At 37.4% G+C, this 19,138-nt stretch overlaps 1 protein-coding gene across 1 annotated transcript in view; it reads left to right on the forward strand.

Moving 5' to 3' along the window:
• The window catches only part of DNTTIP2 (deoxynucleotidyltransferase terminal interacting protein 2), a 43,371-nt gene that overhangs the window by 15,015 nt on the left and 9,218 nt on the right, over window positions 1–19,138 (forward strand).

Here is a 19,138-nt window from a genome sequence, read left to right on the forward strand (position 1 = left end):
AAATCAACCAAACTGGATGTACAAATGGCTTAGAGAAGTGGACTGGGCATGGCTTTGCAGTTTGGGGTACCAGGCTGATGGAGATGAGTGAGAAGGGAAGAAGGAAGGGAGTGTTGCTAACCACATAGCTCAGAAGCCTGGGGCAGCTAAGCAGCAAAAGTAAATGTACATGAGAGCAATGGGAGTTTGCAGAGTGGAGAGGCCAAAGACTATTTGGCTATTGCAGGAAAAGAGAAACCAAGCTAAGTTCAAATTTTATTCTAATCCAATTCAATGCAAAATCACCTGGGTTTGTTCAAACATTTAACAGCAGCTTACCCTACAGTGGTTGATTTAGCACAGGTGCGTGAAGAGCACCAACACAATGCAGTTTTCTTCTGTTATGCTGCAATAGACAGCTACATAGGAACATAATGATTGACATCTTGTAAAATGTGCATATATTTGGCCAGTAGCCATAATTTAGCAAACATGCACCTGAGCTCTATTTCATTAATTATAGTGCTGTCAGTTTGATTTTTATCGTAAGTCTAATTTGTTAGATAAGATAGCACTCAATTCCTAGAGTTAATTCATCACATGATAATTTCTGACTTAAAAATAAGTTACGTTTCTTGTAGGGCAACTTGAAAGACCTAAGTTTACCATAAAAAGTTGAAGCTCCAGAAGGGAAATAAAAGGATATATTTATTGTTATTAAATAGTATATATTTTTCTTTGACTATTTGAGTGAAACATTTAAAAACAAATGAACACTCTGGACGGGGAAGCTGATTTTTGTTTTCTAAAAGAGGACCATTTCACATACGCTGTTTTACAGTTTGATGGATCAAACATTGACTGCACAATGGAGATTAATAACTTCTGAGTCGATATAGTTGAGGAATTGGAAAGAGAAGGGCTGGAACATTGCAAATTGGATTAATCTACAGTGAAATCGTAGCTTGGAATCACAACTGTTCTTTCATTTTTTTTTTCTTGAGCCCCTCACTTCACAGAGAGCTTAGCTTGCCAGCTGTAACCAGATTTCTCATTAAGTGATACATGCATTTACGGCCTGTTACTGTTAGGTGCACTACAGACTGTTCAAGCTGAGCAGTCTTTTTGTCAGTGTATGCTGGCTCAGGGTTCAGCATGGCATTATCAGCAGTCAGGCTGCTTCTAGTTGGCTTCAGGTGCAGGTGGAATGAACTTTCATCTACCTACAAAAGACTACACAGATAGACTTTATGAGGAAAAAAGACAAACTGGGCTGCAGTTATTAACTCTTTCTGTTGAAGAACTTGATGGTTTTAGTTGTAATAATTCATTTAACTGGAATCTGCATTACATAAATACATAAATATTACAATTAGCCCTAGACTTCAAACTATGTGCTAAGATGGATGTACTGAATGAATTTGGAAATTTGGACTAATCTTTTCTGGTGAGATGTTAGGTTCATTAATACTTGGTCATGTGATTGCTGTCAGATCACCTGCCAGGGCAAGTCTGATCTGCATGAACACCTACTGTTTCTGTCAATCAACAAGCATATATAGTACAGCATTCATGTTAACTTTAGGCTAGTTGTGGGAGGATAGACAAGAACACCTCAAGTCACAGAGGTAGCTGATATATTGCTGATATGCTGGTTCAGTCAGCTGATTAAACTGTGCAAGAGCAAAGTGCTTTGAACTAATTTGCACTAGCAGAGTAGGCCCACAACTGAACTTAAGTGCTAGAGCATCTGTGTGAAATTAGACCAAAAGTATATCGGTGTCTTCACAGTACAACCTTGTGCTTATAAAAATGATGTAAGAGCATAACGTATACAGAAATTACTACCCCAGCTTTTGGTAATTCATGGCTTAAGGATTTTCAGAGATTGTTGTTGCCTGTATGTCTCCATTTCAAATAGTCCACTATTATTTATTTGTTTCCCCTGTGCAAATTGTCTTTTCAGCTTGTTTATACTTTTGCTACCCAAAGCATCTGTGGCAGTATAGTCCCTCATTGAACGTGAGTTGTGTGCAGTACTGCTCTTCTGTTATAGAACTTCTGCTTAGAAAAAACACAGTCGTTACAGAGAAAGTTGCACTTCTCTTTTGTAAGGAATATAAATGAGGAGCGGTTAGTCTGTGTATTCCATGAGCATTACGGTAAAAACGATGAAGCGCTGTCTTGGTCAGAAGTTGTCTCTTACGTGCTGTTGGTAACAGGTATTGGCTACAGCAGAAAATACCTGTTTTGAAATCTGATGTAACTAAGTCCTTGTAGCATTATTTGTGAAATGTCTGGAAGACAGAATTGTATCACCAGAAGATAACCAAATAGATATATTCCACGTAATTGAGTTATTCTGACAAAATAGTCTGAGTAGACGTTAAGGACTGCAGTTGAACTAGTTGTGGATGATAATGTGTGGTTGCTGAGTCAGTATGCTCTTAAATCCCTACTGGTATTTTGTAGACTCTATCTTTACACAAACACTGGCCAGAATAACACAAACAAATCAAGTAATGTTTTATGTTTCTTTCTGTATAGTCTGTAGTAGATTTGCTAAATTCAGACTGAACTAAAAATGCAGGTTGTAAGTGCCACTTTGGAGCCTAGGCTGCCAACAATATTTACACTAATGATTTCAGAGAATTCATATCCTTAATTTCTTCACAAAATTTGGTCAGTATTTTACCAAAAAAATATTTTGATTCCAAAAGATAAAAAAATAATTTGAACGAGGAAACATGAAGCAAGTACAGGTTTAAAATAAGTGAATGACAGTACTGCATACTCCTATTGTCTGCTCTGAACTATTATTGTTGGGGGGGAAAAAAAAAAAGCCCTCTCCTCTAAGTTCAGGCTGAACATGGATGTCCGTGAGGGTTTGAGCTCTTTGAGATGGAATTGGCTGAACAGAGCAGTCTATTCAGATAAATGCAGGGGTTTCATTCACATGGAAATCATTCTTGGCACGGTTGATACAAAGCATGAGTAAGAGGAAACTGAGAGGAGGCACGGAGGGCTGCACTGCCAGCAAGAGTAAATGGGCAGAGTTTCATTATTTGCAATACGTGTAAGTTATTGATATCAGATCAGGCTGGCCCAAAATGTTAGGAGGCAGTGGTGAATCATAGTTTTACAGTGAGATTACTTCAAGTTCATTTGAAGACTGATTCTTATTTATATGTGTGAATAAACAGTGTTTAATAATGTTAAAACCTAACAGCATACTTGAAAGTGATTTTCATTTTAATCTTTCTTAAAGGCCCTTAGTGCTGAGAAGTTGCATGAGTCTAGTTTAAAGCAGTAACAAAGGTAAGACAAAAACGAAGAGCTAACCAGTACCAGCAGAAACCTGGTATTCCACATAGGAAAACTACGTTTTTCTGAATTTTGCTGTATCAGATGTGCCTCCACTAGGAGGAGTTGTCATCATGTGCTTGCACTGTAAGAGTATCAGGCTTGTGCTGTAGTTATTTAAAATATTTATGGAGAATGTAATTACAGTTATGATGTGAAAGATCTGTAAGGTTTGGGTGTATGTGACTGGATTGTTCTACTTACTGCTAAATGGTATCAATATAAATGTGAAATACAGTTTGCAGAGTGGAAAAGCAAACTTACATTTATCATTTGCATTTAGGTCAAAAATTGAATGCACTTCCTAGAAATTACAATTTATTTTATTTTCTTTCAAAGAATATTGTGATCTGGAAGTACCTATTTAAAGCAAACCAGTATATGAAAGATTTCAATGCCTGAGTTTGTTCCCCCTCCTCACATAAGAATGCTTTCTCTGCCTGGAAGATTCCTCAAATAAATTTTTTTGTGCTGTGCACATTACGTGCTGAGATTTTCTGGTCGATGTTATGGCACGAGATGCACTTTGATACTTCCATACTTGTCATCTATAGTCTGCAGTATTTTGACAATTAAAAAAAAACAGCCTACAATAAAGCAAGCAGTATATTCATGTATTCTAGTGGAGGTTGAGAGATTTCACAATAGGATCTGAGTTAGCCAGTTTGTTTTGTAACAGACTGTGAAGTGGGTAAATTCCAATTTTTGCAGTAAAATGATGCATGTGTATTTAACTTTTTCCAGAGTCTTGACATGTTTCTAGGGTTGACCATTGAGTTGAAATTCATAGTGGCTTCCAAATAATGTTTGGAACTTAGTAAAACTTATTCCAGTTTAAACACTTTTAAAATATTTCTAGGTACATATTGTACTTTAACACTTGTAAAGGTTATGTATTACCTTTCTACAGGACAAATATTTTGGACTTTTTAGTTTGTTTGTTTAAAAATAACTTAAATGTATTTCCAGTGTTCCAAGACTTACAAAAAGACTAAACAGCTTCACTGTTTAACACAAGGCAACACAGACTCTCTTCTGATTGTAATGCGTCAGCCATCAGGCAGCTTTTCCTTTTATGTTCAGAGCAGACAAATGTGTTAGAACAAGCGGTTTGTTGCTGGAAAGTCATCCTTCCAGTTAGTTTATAAAGATCTAATGAGCAAGTTCTTTTCCTGAACAGTGGATGAGAGGAAATTCTTCAAATACAAAGTGGTATCAAAAATGTAAGACTGAAGTTACTGCGTGTCTGAACATGACCAGTTTCTGCTTCTGGCATCAGTGCTCTGAACTGAAATGTTTAGCTCATAAGTTATAGATTTAGAAATGGACATTCTTGAATTCGTTTAGCGTGCGTTCAAACTTGCAAATAGTAATCTCTTCATAAACTCAGCAGTTTTTGGAAATTTAAGTGTTTGTTTATGTAGATCTTACATAACTGCTTAAACAGAGCACTGAAGTTTGGATAATGTTTTGTGCATCTGTTTTTTGTCTTCCTATGTCTGTCATGCTTGTCTTTTATTGACTTTTTATTTCATTTTAGAAGTTGAAGAAAAAGTGACGTATTTTGACTTTTTTCAAAATACGAACAACATCTCCAAATTCTGGCAGTCCAAATTCTAGCGGTCTCTCACGCTTTTGTCATAGACATACTTAGTTACACTGTTAGTTGTTGACTTTTATTCATCTTGGACAAACACCCTCCACAGAATCATAAAAATAATGTACATACAACTTCCAATTACCCTCTGACCAAGAAATTATTAATCTCTTTGGCTATAAGGATAGGACGTGCATGCTACCAAGTGCTTTCTGTGTTATTCAAGTCATTTCAATATTCAAGAGCAATAGAATTGTAGTGGAGGTTTTGTTTTTCAGGGTCAAATGCATTGTAAGGTGTAGGAATAGATAATGAAGCAATTACTTCTAACTGGCTGGCACAGCTTGGTTCTGCAGAATATTGCTTGCTCTTTAAACAATACAGTTGTGTAAAGGTAAGAGCTGGCTTTTCCAATATAATCCTTGAGAAAATTTCAGCTATGGCAATCTGTGTTCCATCATGATGTTGAAGGAAACAAGTACAGGATAATGGTTTCTTAGGAAAGGGGAAAATAAAGCCAGTATCTTTTACATAGTGTTCACAGTGAAATAGAGTCACTTACAAACAAGCTAGATAAAATTAATGTTTTATTGTTTTTAATGCTGCTTGTCCAATGTTGGGCATGGATGCCTCAGGCTGTATGTTTACCAAGAACACGTAACTTTTGTTCTATAAAACTTTTGGTTCTACTATTGAACCAAAAAAGTGTCTTTATATTTTTTCTAGTTAGGAATTTTGAGAAATGTGTTAATTGCTATATTAAGCTGTTTATAAGTAAATGGATTCTATATGGCTTAAAAGTAGTCTTCACTATTGATCAAGTACCACATTTTTGTAAGACCTTAAATAAATCATCTTGAAGATCCTTAGAAGCTTATTTAGAAATTCTTTAGAAGCTCTTTTCTCACAGATCTTACTTGATCAAAATTTTCTCTCTATTGTCCATTCTGTGATTTCAGTTCTTATCAATGTACACGTTTATTCACACTGTAACATCTATTAAATGCTACCTTGACGTATTTTAAATCTCTCTCTGTATTCCTAATTAAGAAAGTAAATGTAAAAATCTAACTGAATATTCTCATAAACTCAAAATATCCTTAGATTAATTTCTAAACAAGTTTTCAACTAATTTTTTTGGGATCACTAATCAAATTCTCATTTACTTAAAATTGGCATTGGTGTCACATCGGTGCTCCTTATATATCAGAGTTCTTCAAGTTCAAATACAGTTGTAGCAACAAGGAAAAGAACTGCATTTTCTACTTTCCCAAATGGATTCAGTCAGTAAGACTTAGAAACACATTAGGAAATGCTTTTATGTGACTCACTACCATTGTAACTCAAAAGATGTTAATATAGAACCTTGGGAGGGCTGTTTTGACAACCAACAAGCTAAAGAATAAACTAAAAAACAACAAAAAAAAGAAAAAAAGAAAAAAGAAAAAGAAAAAAAACTTAGCAAAAATCGTTCACATCTAACCAAGCCTTCAGAGCTGGCTTTTAAAAGTTTTTGCTGTGATGTTAGACATAGGCCTACTGTTTTGTTTTGGATACAATGGACTTGTTTTAAGTTCAAGACCATGAGTCAGAATTTCATTTCTGCAATATCTGTAAATTTCATTCCATGGACAATCATATCATTTCTTAGTTCCTCAGCCGAAGTGAGTATTTTTCTGAATTGAAAAATTTAATTACACCAAATGCCTGACTTACCCTGACTTTACATACTTACTAACCTGCCTTATGTTAGGCATATGCTTACCAACTATGTTGATCTAAGTTTCTAAGTTCTTGTAAGTCTAAGCCTTTGATATTTTCTAACTTGTAAAATAATTACTGACAACTATTTACATGGTGTTTTGTTGTTTGTTTGTTTTTTTTATATCTCTGCAATGGAAGACAAGATTATCGTATCCATTTTGCTGAGGAGAGTGATACCCTGTATCTTGAATTAAATTATTCTTAGCTAAGTAGTACGTTCATGGCAGTAGTTGCAAGAGTTCTTGCTCTAGCCAGTTCTTAAGACAGATGAATGAAGCAAGAGGGCTTTAGAGGGAAAAAGGGATAAAACCAGGCTTGCCATCAATAAGCTGTGGGACAGCTAGCTGAAATCTAAGACACTGTTTACTTATGAGATCCTTCAGTATCCTCCACAAGTTGCAAGGCACAATGAAGCGCTTCTGAGATGTTTCTACACTGGTGCACCCAGCATGAGAAGCTATCCCTTCATTGGCATAAGTGAAACCTGATGGGAAGAGAGCTGTGACTGATATTTTATGATGGATGATTGTATTCTCTTCAGAAGGGATTGGCAGGGAAGGCAAGGCACAGAGGCTGCACTGTATGTGAAGAAGGGGCTGAACTGTCCAGAGCTTGCAGTTGGCAATGATGTGATTGAGAGCTTCTGGGTATGAATTAAGAGATCAGCAAATGAAGATGTGGGAATCTATTGTAAGAAGTGACCCTGCCAGGATGATGGCACTGATGTAGTATTCTTTAAGGGTAATTTAAGAGATACCTATAGATCAGCTGACCTTGTCCTGCTAGGTGACTTCAATTTGTCAGACATTAGTTTGGAATACCTTATATGAGTTGAACTCAGTGATCCTTGTGGGTGCCTCCCAATCCAGATTGAGTCTCTTGCCTTCATAGAATCATAGGATATCCTGAGTTGGAAGGCACCCACAAGGATCATTGAGTCCAACTCCTGGCTGCACACAGGACAGCCCTGAAATCAAACCCTAAGTCTGAGAGAATTGTCCAATTAGTCCTTGAACTCCAGCAGCTTGATGCTGTGATTGCTACCCCAGGCAGTGTCTACCACTCACTGGTGAAGAACCTTTTCCTAATCCCCAACCTGACCCACCCTGATACTGCTCCTTGCCATTCTTTCAGGTCCTGTCGCTGTCAACAGAGAGCAGAGTTTGGGGCTGCCCCTCCACTCCCTGTGAGGAGCTGTAGGCTGACATGAGACCTCTTCTCTGGGCCAAACAAACCAAGAGACCTAAGCTGCTCCTCCTACATCTTCTCCTCTGGATCCTCCAGCATCTTTGTAACATTTGGATGCTTTTGAATAATTTTATATCCTTCTTATATTGTGGCACCCAAATCTGCACACAGTATTCGAGGTGAGGCCACACAGCTCAGAGCAGGGTGTAACAACTCTTCCCCTTGCCTGGTGGAAGTGTTGGTTCTGATGCACACCATGGTACAACTGTTCCTGTTGACTGCCAGCACATACTGCTGTCTTGTGTTCAACTTGCCATCAGCCAGAAACACCAGATCCCTTACGATGGAGTTGCTCTCCAGCCTTTCATCCTCCAGTCTGTACACGTATCTAGAGTTGCCCTGAACTGAGGTACAGAATCTGGCACTTGCTCTTGTTAAACTTCATGAGTTGGTAATTACCCAGCCCCCTAATTTGTCAGGATCTCTCTGCAAGGCCTCTTCACTCTTGAGGGGTCCAACAGCAATTCCCAATTTAGTTTCATATGCAAATTTACTTGGTGTACTTTTAAGTCCTGTATCCAAATCATTGATGAAAACATTGAAAAGAACTGATTCTGAAATGAAGCCCTGCAGAACCCTAGTAGTGACTGGCCACCAGCCTTGTTACCCCCTTTACTATAACCCTTTGAGCCCAACCTGTCAGCCAGTTTTTACCCATCACCTTATGGTTTTGTCTAGCTCTATTCTGGATATTTTGTCCAGAAGGATACTGTAAGAAAATATTTCAAAAGCTTTGCTGAAATCCAGAAGGTTTGCATCAACTGTCTTCTCTTGATCGACTATGTAAGTAACCTTATTGTACAGGAAGATAAGTACAACTTTCCTTTTGTGAACCTGTGTTAGTTGTGACAAATGACTCTGTGATTTTTAAGCCATTTTTCAATAATTCCCAGAATGATCTTCTACATAATTTTAGCAGGTACCAAAGTGAGGCTGTCAACTCTGCAGCTTGTTATTTAGAAAGGGCTCAATTTTCTCTTCATTTTCTATTTCTGTCTCTATTTCCAATTTAATAAGATATAGTAATGTTAACAGACTGTAAGTGACAGAAGTCTGTGTCACGAATCTGCCTTCCTCACTTGGAAAGATCATAGCCTAAGTTCAAGACCAAGTAATTTTGTGTATGTGCCATCTTATGCCTTTTGAACAGAGTACAGAAGCCCTTGTGCAGGCAGCCCTTGCCCTCTTTTTCCATTCTGGACTTTGCCATGAATTAAGACTTGATTACTATGTCTCTTCTGCATTTATGATGCTTTTAGCAGTTCAATATCAAAATTCAGCCTGCATTTGTAAGAATTGGAACAACCTTGTAAGGTATTACATTCTGAATTAAAGAATGTAGTAAGATTTATTCAACTATGACTCGCTGTACAGGATATTTGGAGAATAGTTAGCAAGATAACAAGATGCAATTATTGTGCAGCCTGCCTAATAATTCTTAAGATCTGTGACTGAAGCTTTTACAAATTTAATGTAAGATTCTGATTTACTTAGATAACATTTCTGCTTTCCCCATCTCTCTGTCAAGGAAATGACTTTTCAAGCCTACGTAGAAATCAAATATTCATAAAATGATTTTAGCTACTGCAAATCTTTGAAAGAATCTTGAACTATTGCTGTTCAAGTAGATGTATTCTCCACCTTTTCTGAGAAGTTTTAAAAAAAAATAATGGTTTAATAAGCTTCTACAATTCATTGGTTTAACTTCATTAAAATATGAATACAAATATGACTTTTGTAACTGTTACTATGAGCAGATTAGGAAATGATTCAAGTTCATCACTGCAGTGGAACTGGACATATTTCAATTTGAGTATTTTCACCTGGTTTTGGGACTGCATTTTGTAGTTTTTTCAGGAACTGGAATGAGGACTTTACAACGATGGAACATTTTTCATATAAATGACAATTTGAGCAGTCCTTTCACTTGACAAATTGATTTATAGATAGCTGCGTAACAGTTTGATCAACTGACTGGAATGTTGCCAATTCTACTAGTATAACTACAACTTCTAATGGTGAAGCTTCAGGTAGATGCGTTGAGATCTAGCATTACTATACTGGTAATTTTGATGAATTTGTATTTGAATCAAACCAGTCCCCAAAATATAGGGAATATCCTGTGATTCCTGTAAATATGTCTTGCAAGCTGATAGCTTGATGCTGTTTATTTGCAGTTAAGCACTTGAGTTCTTTAAGTGAAGCTTTCATTGAAGTAGCGCAATTTCATATTTTTCCAGGCACTTACATGTGTCTTGAGGAGCAATGTTTTTATTCAGCGTCTCATTTTGGCTAATGAAACAAGTGAATAATTGAGTTATGCACTTGAAAAATTGTGCCAGATTAATCTCTGACTTCTGTTTACACGAGGATATTTACATCCTAGATGGATTTGCCTGTTGTATTAAAGAATTCTGAGAAGGCCACAGAACAGTTCAGTCAGTCAAACATAACTGCAGACTGTTTTGTTTTCACAATAGGGACTAATACTTGTTATCTAGTCTCCAGCCTATTACAGCATGTTTTTGTTTTGTGTCTGTCTTTTGACAGAGTATTGTGTCTAGGTGCAGAGTGCCTTATCAGTTACACTGCAATGCTTGTTTTTCAGCACTGAAGCCAGGCATTAGAAAATGCATTTTTAAAGAAATTTTCTGTTAAATAAATATTAATTAAACCAGTACAGAGGAAAAGATATGCTATTCTATTTGCTGTTAATCTGAACTTCAAACAATGGCATGCTATTTGTTGCTGGCTCAACAATTTCCAGATAAGTCACTTCAATATGCAAGCACTTTCACAAGATTAGTTTTATAGGACTAAGCATTTCTTTGTATAGTGAAATTAACTTTTGGAAAATCTTGTTAAAACACTTTCTGCTTTCTAAAATCATATCTAGTCCTGAAACTGTTTTTAACAGAACTTTTTTCAGTACACTGAGGTTTGGATTCATCTCATCTAACTTCAGGTACTCAAGCTCATGTTTCATGGTAATTAATATCAGTAATTAATCTGTACACTGGCATAATTCCCAGCAGCACATTTGACCTGGATTAAATATGTGCACATGATCACGTATCTGTTGAATTAAGCAGAGTACACAATACAAAGTTCGCTACCTTTAGGCTTTAATGCTATCTTTATACCAGCCAATGGGAGGGAAGTGATTAGAATAACTGATTTGATATAGGTGGCAATAGCTAATTAGTACAAAAATAACCATTCAGACTTGTTAAACCACTTCAGTCCAGTATGAGTTTTACAGTGAATCAGTGCTTTGCATACTTGGGCTGTGGTATTCTTTATCTGTATTAGAAGCTGAAAGGCTGCTCTGCCATTGATTCCTGACCTTGAATGAAGCTGAGATTCCAAAGTGCCAAACAAAGCAGTTGATGCCCTCTTCAGCTTTTCTTTAGCTGCTTTTTCCCATTTCTGTCATCTCTTTAGCAGTCAGTAAAATTATGCTGCAGCAGTGTGGTGAACCCAATTAAGAAATTTGTCTGACTGAAAAAAACAACTTTTTCACCTCATTCATCCAGATTTAAAATTCAGCTGCAAGATCACTCATACAAATGTGGATGGCTGAAGAAGAAAAAAGAGAGCTGAGCACTGGTTGCTGGAACAGCCCTGCTTCATACAGTGAAACCACTGCCAAGGGCACTGCACTGGGAGACAAGTCACCCTATGCTTCTTCTAGATATTAGAAAGAGACAAACAAATTCAGGCAATAATTCAGTCCACTCTGAATTTTGCATTTCTTTAGGTAGATATCTGTATCTTTTTTTATTGATTGTAGAGGTACATCTGCTATTGTCCTGGAATATTAAATCTCCTAAGTATAGCCTTCCAAATGTCAAAGAAGTGTTTCCTCTTTTCTAAATCCTTCACGATCTCAAATCTTTTCTTGAGGCTTATCACTGTATTTTATTTGCTTGAAAACTGAAGTACACAAGTGGAAAGATTCTTCCAGTTTCTGCAGTCTTTCTTCCTAAGTGCAAACACATTACTGGTGATGTACCTACTTCCTAACGCTGTTACGTAAATGGAAGACCACAAAGATGACCAAATCAAACTGATAGTTACACTCGAGTCCAGTTTCTTGTATCTGCTGGTGGCAAAGTAGAAAGTGAAACACAAGGGAGCACAGGGGCCCATAATGATGCTTTTCTAGAATACTTTCTGAGTACCTAATAAAAATGAACTAACAAAGTATGAGTGCTGAGAGCCACAAATATTCTTTCCACAGACTTTTTTTATCTTTGTCTTATGCTTTGGTGTGCTCTACAGCATGTTCTGGACCATGGTGTCCTGCCATCTTAGCTGGCATGCATTTTTGTGTTCATAGCAGGTTGTTACTCTTTTGAGATGGACCTTTGTTTTCCCGTTCCAGAAATTGTAGTCAGAGGGTGGGGCCTGCTGCTTGCCTTGGCTTGTTCCAGTGTGGAATCAAGACATACCCAAAATTTGGGTAGCATTCCCAGATATTACAAACTATAGACTCTGCTTCTATCTCTGCTGTAAATCAGTTGTCATCTAGCATGTTTCTATAGTTTGTTTAGCATTGTAAATAAGCCAGGAAATAACATAACCTTTTCTGGAAATAGCTTCATCGAAAAACACCTTGGGTTATGCAGACACGGAAGGTATTTCTTGGTTCCTTCATCTCTGTGAATTTAAATATAGAATTACTTTGGATTTTTTTTCTGTTTTTTGCTTTTTAAATGTCACTTATAAGTATTCATGGTGTATATTTCTGTACACTGGTTGTATTACAAGTGGAAATATATGTTAAAGTGAAGTGACAGGAAGATTTTTATGAAGCATTCTAAAAGCTAGATACTTTTTCCGGTATCTCTCCTTACTGAGCTGGATTCTGATTAATAGCATCTTATGGCTCAGTGTGATTTCATTAACATTTTAGAGAGCTTTCCTTTTGGAGGCTAATTGTATAAATATTCTTTCCTTGTCTTATATTGATTTTTCTTTTACAAACAGATGGCACTATTAATAGATATGTATTTGGAACTTAATAATTTTGTCATATAAAGGTCAGCGTTAGTGCATTTAAATAAAATATAGACATTGACATAATTTACTGTGGGTGAGTATAAAATAATACGCAAAATGTGAATTAGAGTAAATGTAATTTACACACAATAACTTCCAATTTTTGGTGGGGGAAAAGATATTTTTCATTTAGATTTTTTAATAACTGTTCCCGCATATATTGTATTTCTTGCCCAGCTGCAATTGTGTAAAATTAAATGTGAGAAATTTATTGCCACATGGATCTTAGGTCTCATGAACGAGAGGGAGACTTAGGATGTTGAGAAGAAAGATGAGTAGCAGTGCAGATTCTTATTTGTGCCAGGGACAGTATAAGTAGAGAACACTACGTATTCAAAAGCATCATAAAATAACTAAGAGTCTGTCATGTACTTTTATTAAAGGCCAAAATGATTAGATTAAATCATTTTGTTTACAGATATCTTGCCTTTTGTCACACAGATAAAACTCTTTTGCTCATTCTTGTTTTACTTCTATTTGAAACAGTGCAAATACAACCAGAGTGCTTTGGAGCAGTGGTATGTGGTGTTAACCTGGCAGATTCCAGACTAGTGCTGAAGTATTTTGGTAGCTCTGCCAATAGATGGAGAGGAGGATGCTTTGAAAACTTTCATTTGTGTAACAAAGGTGGTGTTGCTACCTGTGTGGTCTGTTTTCCCCTCACTGAAAGATTAGCAAGCTTTTGCCCTTTCTGTTTTAGGAGCTCAGAAATGTAGGAGCTATTATGTAGTTATAAACCTCTGACCGTATTATTTAATCTACTGAAAGTTCCATATTCTATGCCTGCTTTCTAGCCTTCTATTTATCCTTGTTTTCTACATCAGTTATGTTCTGAGTGGGAAAAACAAAAAACAAGCAAACAGAAAACCAACTGAAACTCAACATTTGTCTCATGCAGAGGTGTTGTTAGCTCTCTTGTATTTGAGACTTTTTACAGAAACATGAAAAAAATAAAAGCACACAAGGAAGTCTTAGCTCCTCAGTAATAGCTTTTCCACTGCTGGGAGGAAAAAGGAAAATAGACCCTCTGGTAAAAAGGAGCTCATAAAACCTTATGTAGCTTTTTTTCTAATACTTTCTTCCAGTTTAATTAGTCATTTGCCAAAAGTAGTCAGCAACAAGTGGTTTAAATGTAGCTTTGAATCTATACTTCAGACTTCTGAAACTGGTCTGTCTAATCTATACCAACACAAATTGTTTGACGTAATTTTCAAGACCAAATTGAGGGTTGGAGGTGGTGTTGGTGAACATGTTACTGTCATAAAATATGTGCAATAATTTATTTTTGTAGTGTAGAATAGATTTACTAATTGGTAGCTGTTAAAGATTATAATCTTTCAATTTTTATTTTCTCTGACAAGGGCTGTGTTTTACATTTTTTTTTTCTTTTTTTTGCTTCTAAGAGTGGCTGATATCAGCTGACTCATGGCATATAGAATTCAGCAGCAGGCAGCTATAAAAACTTCTGGTACCCACAGTGAAAATCTTTCCCAAAATTTCAACTTCTTTCTGACTTAAGACTCACTTTCTCGAGCTGTAGATTAGAGGTGTCTAACAGTAAAGCAGTTCCTACTGGAAAATACTGATGTGTCAGAGCTGAAGTTTTTATCCAGTAGTGAACGAGGATCAGATATCAGGCATTACGTGACCCCAGTTTGTGTTCTTCTAGGTTAGCAAAAAATTAAATGTGCTGTAGCCTGAAACTGCAGCAAATCAGAGCATGCTCATGCTTCAGTTTGTCACTGAATGAGCTTAGATTTTTGTAACTCCTCAAACTCTTCTGCTTTTACTGCAGCATTATTTCTAGGATTATCAGTTATGGAGCTGATAGTTTGCAAAGTGTTTTGAGGCTAGAGATTGCAAGGCTTCTTAACTCTAACTAATAACCGATAGCTCTCTGAAGATTTGGAAAGACTTCGTGTCTCCAGGCCTAAGACAGACCATACAGCAAAATTGGATGTTGGTAACTTTGTTGTGGAGGTCTGCAGAGATGATGGCTAAAATTGGCCATTTCAGTTGGCAACTAGGGCAAACCTTAGAAAGCACTGTTGCAGTAGCTCAATTTTCAACATTTAAAAATCACTAGCAAATTAACTTGATTTCTTAGCCAGCAGTTATGTTGAGCGTTATTTTTTCCACGTGGCATCTGTGGGAGTTGAGGGCATGTAACATTTTGCTTGTTTGGATTGTTTCTCTTATAAGAGAAGCCTAGACTAGAAACTTGCTTTAGCTTTTGTTCATTAAAAAATCCGTGAGAACTGCTATGTGAGCAATCTATGCATCCCCTGTGGCCATCTTGTATAGTTAATCTGGGTTCTATCTTTACAGCTGAACAGCAGCACTTTTAAAGTAGATAGATTTCTTCCCAGTTATTTTAGGACTGTAATTCTGATGTTTAAGATTAAACTGAAAAGTTCCAGTGAATCCCCTTGTTTCATTGCATCATCTCTTTTTCTAACTGTGAGCCAAGCACATTCTGTAAATGATCTCTTGTGAACCAGCAAGTACTCAACTCCTAGCACAGTTAAGGTAAGCAACCTAGAGCAGCACAGTTCTTGGGACTGTCTTAGATATCAGTTATGTCCTCCACTTGTTTATGTTCGTATCAATGTCTTTGCACTAGGTGAAAATACACAACTGTATGTACTCCTTTCCTTCCGAAAGCAGAAGACTATGGTGACCATACATGGCCACAGCTGTGTGTGATGTGTGGCCAACAATGTTCTGCATAGCACTGTTTTCTTAGCCTCCCCCATCTGATATCATGAAGTATGGTGATTCACCACTAAATGTTTTGCAGCAAGGTGATGAGCAGACAACATGATGCTATGTAGATAAACAGATGAGTAAGTGCTATGACAGGTCAGAATACTGATAGAAAGGCTTGGCAGAGGTGCTGTAGTTGTTTCAGGGCACTAGTGCTGTCAGAGGTCTAACAACATCTCAGTAAACCCATTTCCGAAGTAAATTTAATACAGTGTGAAAGCACCAAAAATGACAACAAGGACTCTAATCTAGTGTGATTCAGATTAACTCTCAGTAGCTTACTGTAGTAACTCACAGTAACGTAATGCAGCTAGCATAGGCGGTCCTGTGAATTCTTCATTCTTACAGGTTGCCAATAAATCTTTTTTAAAATATGTACAAGGACATGTTGTGCAAAGTGTTGTAGGTAAAGGAGAAGACCAATTTTCAGTTTGATTTGAAGGCAAAGTCAACTCTTAGGAAAAGGATGTAGTGACTCATGCAAGAGTAATCACAGTTTATGCAGGGCTGCCCAGCTACCAGTCCCATTACTGAGCACTCAGTCATGTTACTAAGGAAATTGCTACTTCTTTTCTAAGTCTTATTCATAAAACATGAGAACGAACCATGACATTACTTCCTATGTAATGGCAGTGCCTGAAAATTTCCTGGAGTTTTTAATGTCGTAAATGGAGACCATCTTATGTGGTAACTGATCTGAATTGTTCGTGTGATTTTAGATATTTTTCACTGAACTGTAAAACACATGGAGAAGCAAGGTCTTTCCTGTGAAAATATTTACCTCTGTGACATGTGTTACAAAAATGAAAGTGTAGGTCATACAGAAAGTACATGGCTCACGATACTGAAAGTATAATCCAGATGCCTCAAATTCTCTTTCTGTTTTCTGCCCAAGTTTTGGTTTTCTTGAACAGGCCATAGCAAGACATTTTGTTGTCTAGGATGGGGTTGTGGTCTTCTTGTTTTGATTAATTTACTTTGCCCTGCTCTTCCCCTCCCTTCTCCAGTTTTATTTTGAAGAAAGATCATGCTGAATTATCCTATGGAAAATCTCCAAGGATTATTCTTTGTGGCATGACATTCTGGAAACTGATAGTTTCTGAAACATTTATGATACATTTCTTCATCTATTCTCAGGCACTCACCTGATTTTTGCACAGCTGGCAATGTCAGAAGTTACCACTGCAGAGTGCTGTCAGATCACAACTTCAAGGTTTTGTTCAGTGTCTGTATAATGTTAGAACATCCTGTAATCTGGGGAAGAGATGGGTATGTGTAGAAGTTTACGTCCATCAGCATGCTGCCAGTGACGGGTCATGTCCTATCAATGGAGAATTAACCCTTTGGGAAACAGTTGTCTTTTACTTTTCACCTGAACTTAACTGTTACAGAAATTGTTACTCGAAAAGGTGTATGGCAATACATCAGTCATATTCTCCTCCTGCTCATGCCTTCCTCAGGAACCAAAGTGAGTTTGCCATGAGCAGGGGAGCACCAGTCAGAAGTGCCACTGTGAGCTTCCTTTACATAAATGTGTTGGATAAGTTTAATAATTTTCTGATCTTTTATTTTATCTTCTTTTCCTGCAGTATGTTGGAGCGCTTTCTACATTTTCTTCCTTTTTTCCTTTTTTTTTTCTTCTCTTATATTAAAATAACCATCTTATTTGAGATTTTTTTCTATTTGTATCTATGAAAATCCTCAGATTTTTTCCAAAAAATTTTCTCTCCCAATATGTACAACACACATGAGGGCTAAATAATCTTGTCGTGCTGAGCTAAACATTCATTAAGATCCAGCTATACTTCAAAGGAAGGTACTGTGCTCCTTCTGTCTTGAATTGTTCCTTTTGTTTAAATCTCACTTTTCTGTAAGGTATTTTGTGTAGTTCAGATTGCAAAATGCAGTATTCTGATCACTGCATGACAACAAATAACAAAGAGGTAGATATCCCAGTTCTACCAAATATCCAGAGATGTCACCTATGGGGAGTCACCACTGTGTTTAGCAGTTTAATCCTGCTGTTGTCACTACTGGATACAGATTAACTTGTTTGGACTGAGAATATCAGAACTTCCTTTTATTTTTGATGACTGCTTTGATAATACACAGGTTGTGGAGATTAATCATCTGCCTCTTAATGATCTTAGTTATTTAGACAGCTTAGGGACCACAACTTCAGTAATATCGTGCGGTCAGCCCCTGAAGCAGATACTTTAGAAGCTTATTAAAGCTAGTCCTGGTAAGGATGGGGGAAGAGAGTGAAAGGATTAGACTTTAGAGTGAAAAGAAGAAAATGCATGCAAGGGATTTCCCAAAACAGAGGAATTCCCAGCCAGTGGGAACCAGGTATTTAATGTCAAAATCAATAAGATGCTTACTTAGGCAGATAAATATTTGTTTCTGAAATGTTAATGCCAATAGGTTGGCTGTGAAGATATTTCCATAATGTTGGCTTAAGAGGGAAAGTGTTATCAAAATTATTGAACACTTCTGTGTCTGTATCTTCTATTTATGAAGCAATTTTTCCTTATGAGCCCTGTGTTTCCAGAAGCTATTCTGAATCGCAGTAATCAGTCATTAAACGCCAAGAAAGAATTCCCAACCAGTCTGTATTAAGGGCTCTGGCTTTAAAGTAAAGAGCTCAACCAATTGCATAAATGAAAGGTATTGACAGCTGAGGGTATTTCCTGCTGGCTGGCTCACAGTGTCGGGTGGCAATGCAAAGTAGTCCGTGTGATAGCCTAGCTTCTGTGTCAGGCACTTTATTAGGGCTCCAAGAAGCAATACTGTTTGTTGCAGGAAAGACTGTGGTGAGCACTAGCGTGCCAGATGTGCACAGGCCATGGCTGTATTGAAACGGGCAATAAATGGGGTTATCTGGGGAAAGATGTAAGGCTTGAGTGTGTATTTCAGAGGTGATGTTAAAAATGGAGGGGGGAGTGAGATGGATGTCTGGATGCACTGTCAGACAGCGCTGTTGTTGGTAGCGGAGAGGAAACTAGCTCAGCATTTCTGGTTTTGAGGAGAGGGCGGTGAGTTTGCTGCCTTTAGCTGCTCTGCCCGATCCCTTACAGATGTTTGAGTCTTTGCTCTGTTCCGCCAACCTGTTGCCCAGATAACTGCTTGTAACACGGTGGGACGAGAAAGAAGTCTGCCGATGTAAGGAATTGGTGAATGGCACGTAAGCGATGTACTCTGAACCGTCCGTCAACAGGGTGGATTTGGGAAACTTAATTCTAGTTTTGCAGTGCTAATTTGGGAAAAGAAATTACGGAAGCCAAGTTCTTAAAGCCGAGGGAATAGGAGCAACGCGAGGTCACCGAGCGTACGCGGCTGTGTGTCCCGGCGGCTCCC

This window comes from Meleagris gallopavo, chromosome 10, assembly GCF_000146605.3.
Source record: "Meleagris gallopavo isolate NT-WF06-2002-E0010 breed Aviagen turkey brand Nicholas breeding stock chromosome 10, Turkey_5.1, whole genome shotgun sequence".
Taxonomy (NCBI): domain Eukaryota; kingdom Metazoa; phylum Chordata; class Aves; order Galliformes; family Phasianidae; genus Meleagris; species Meleagris gallopavo.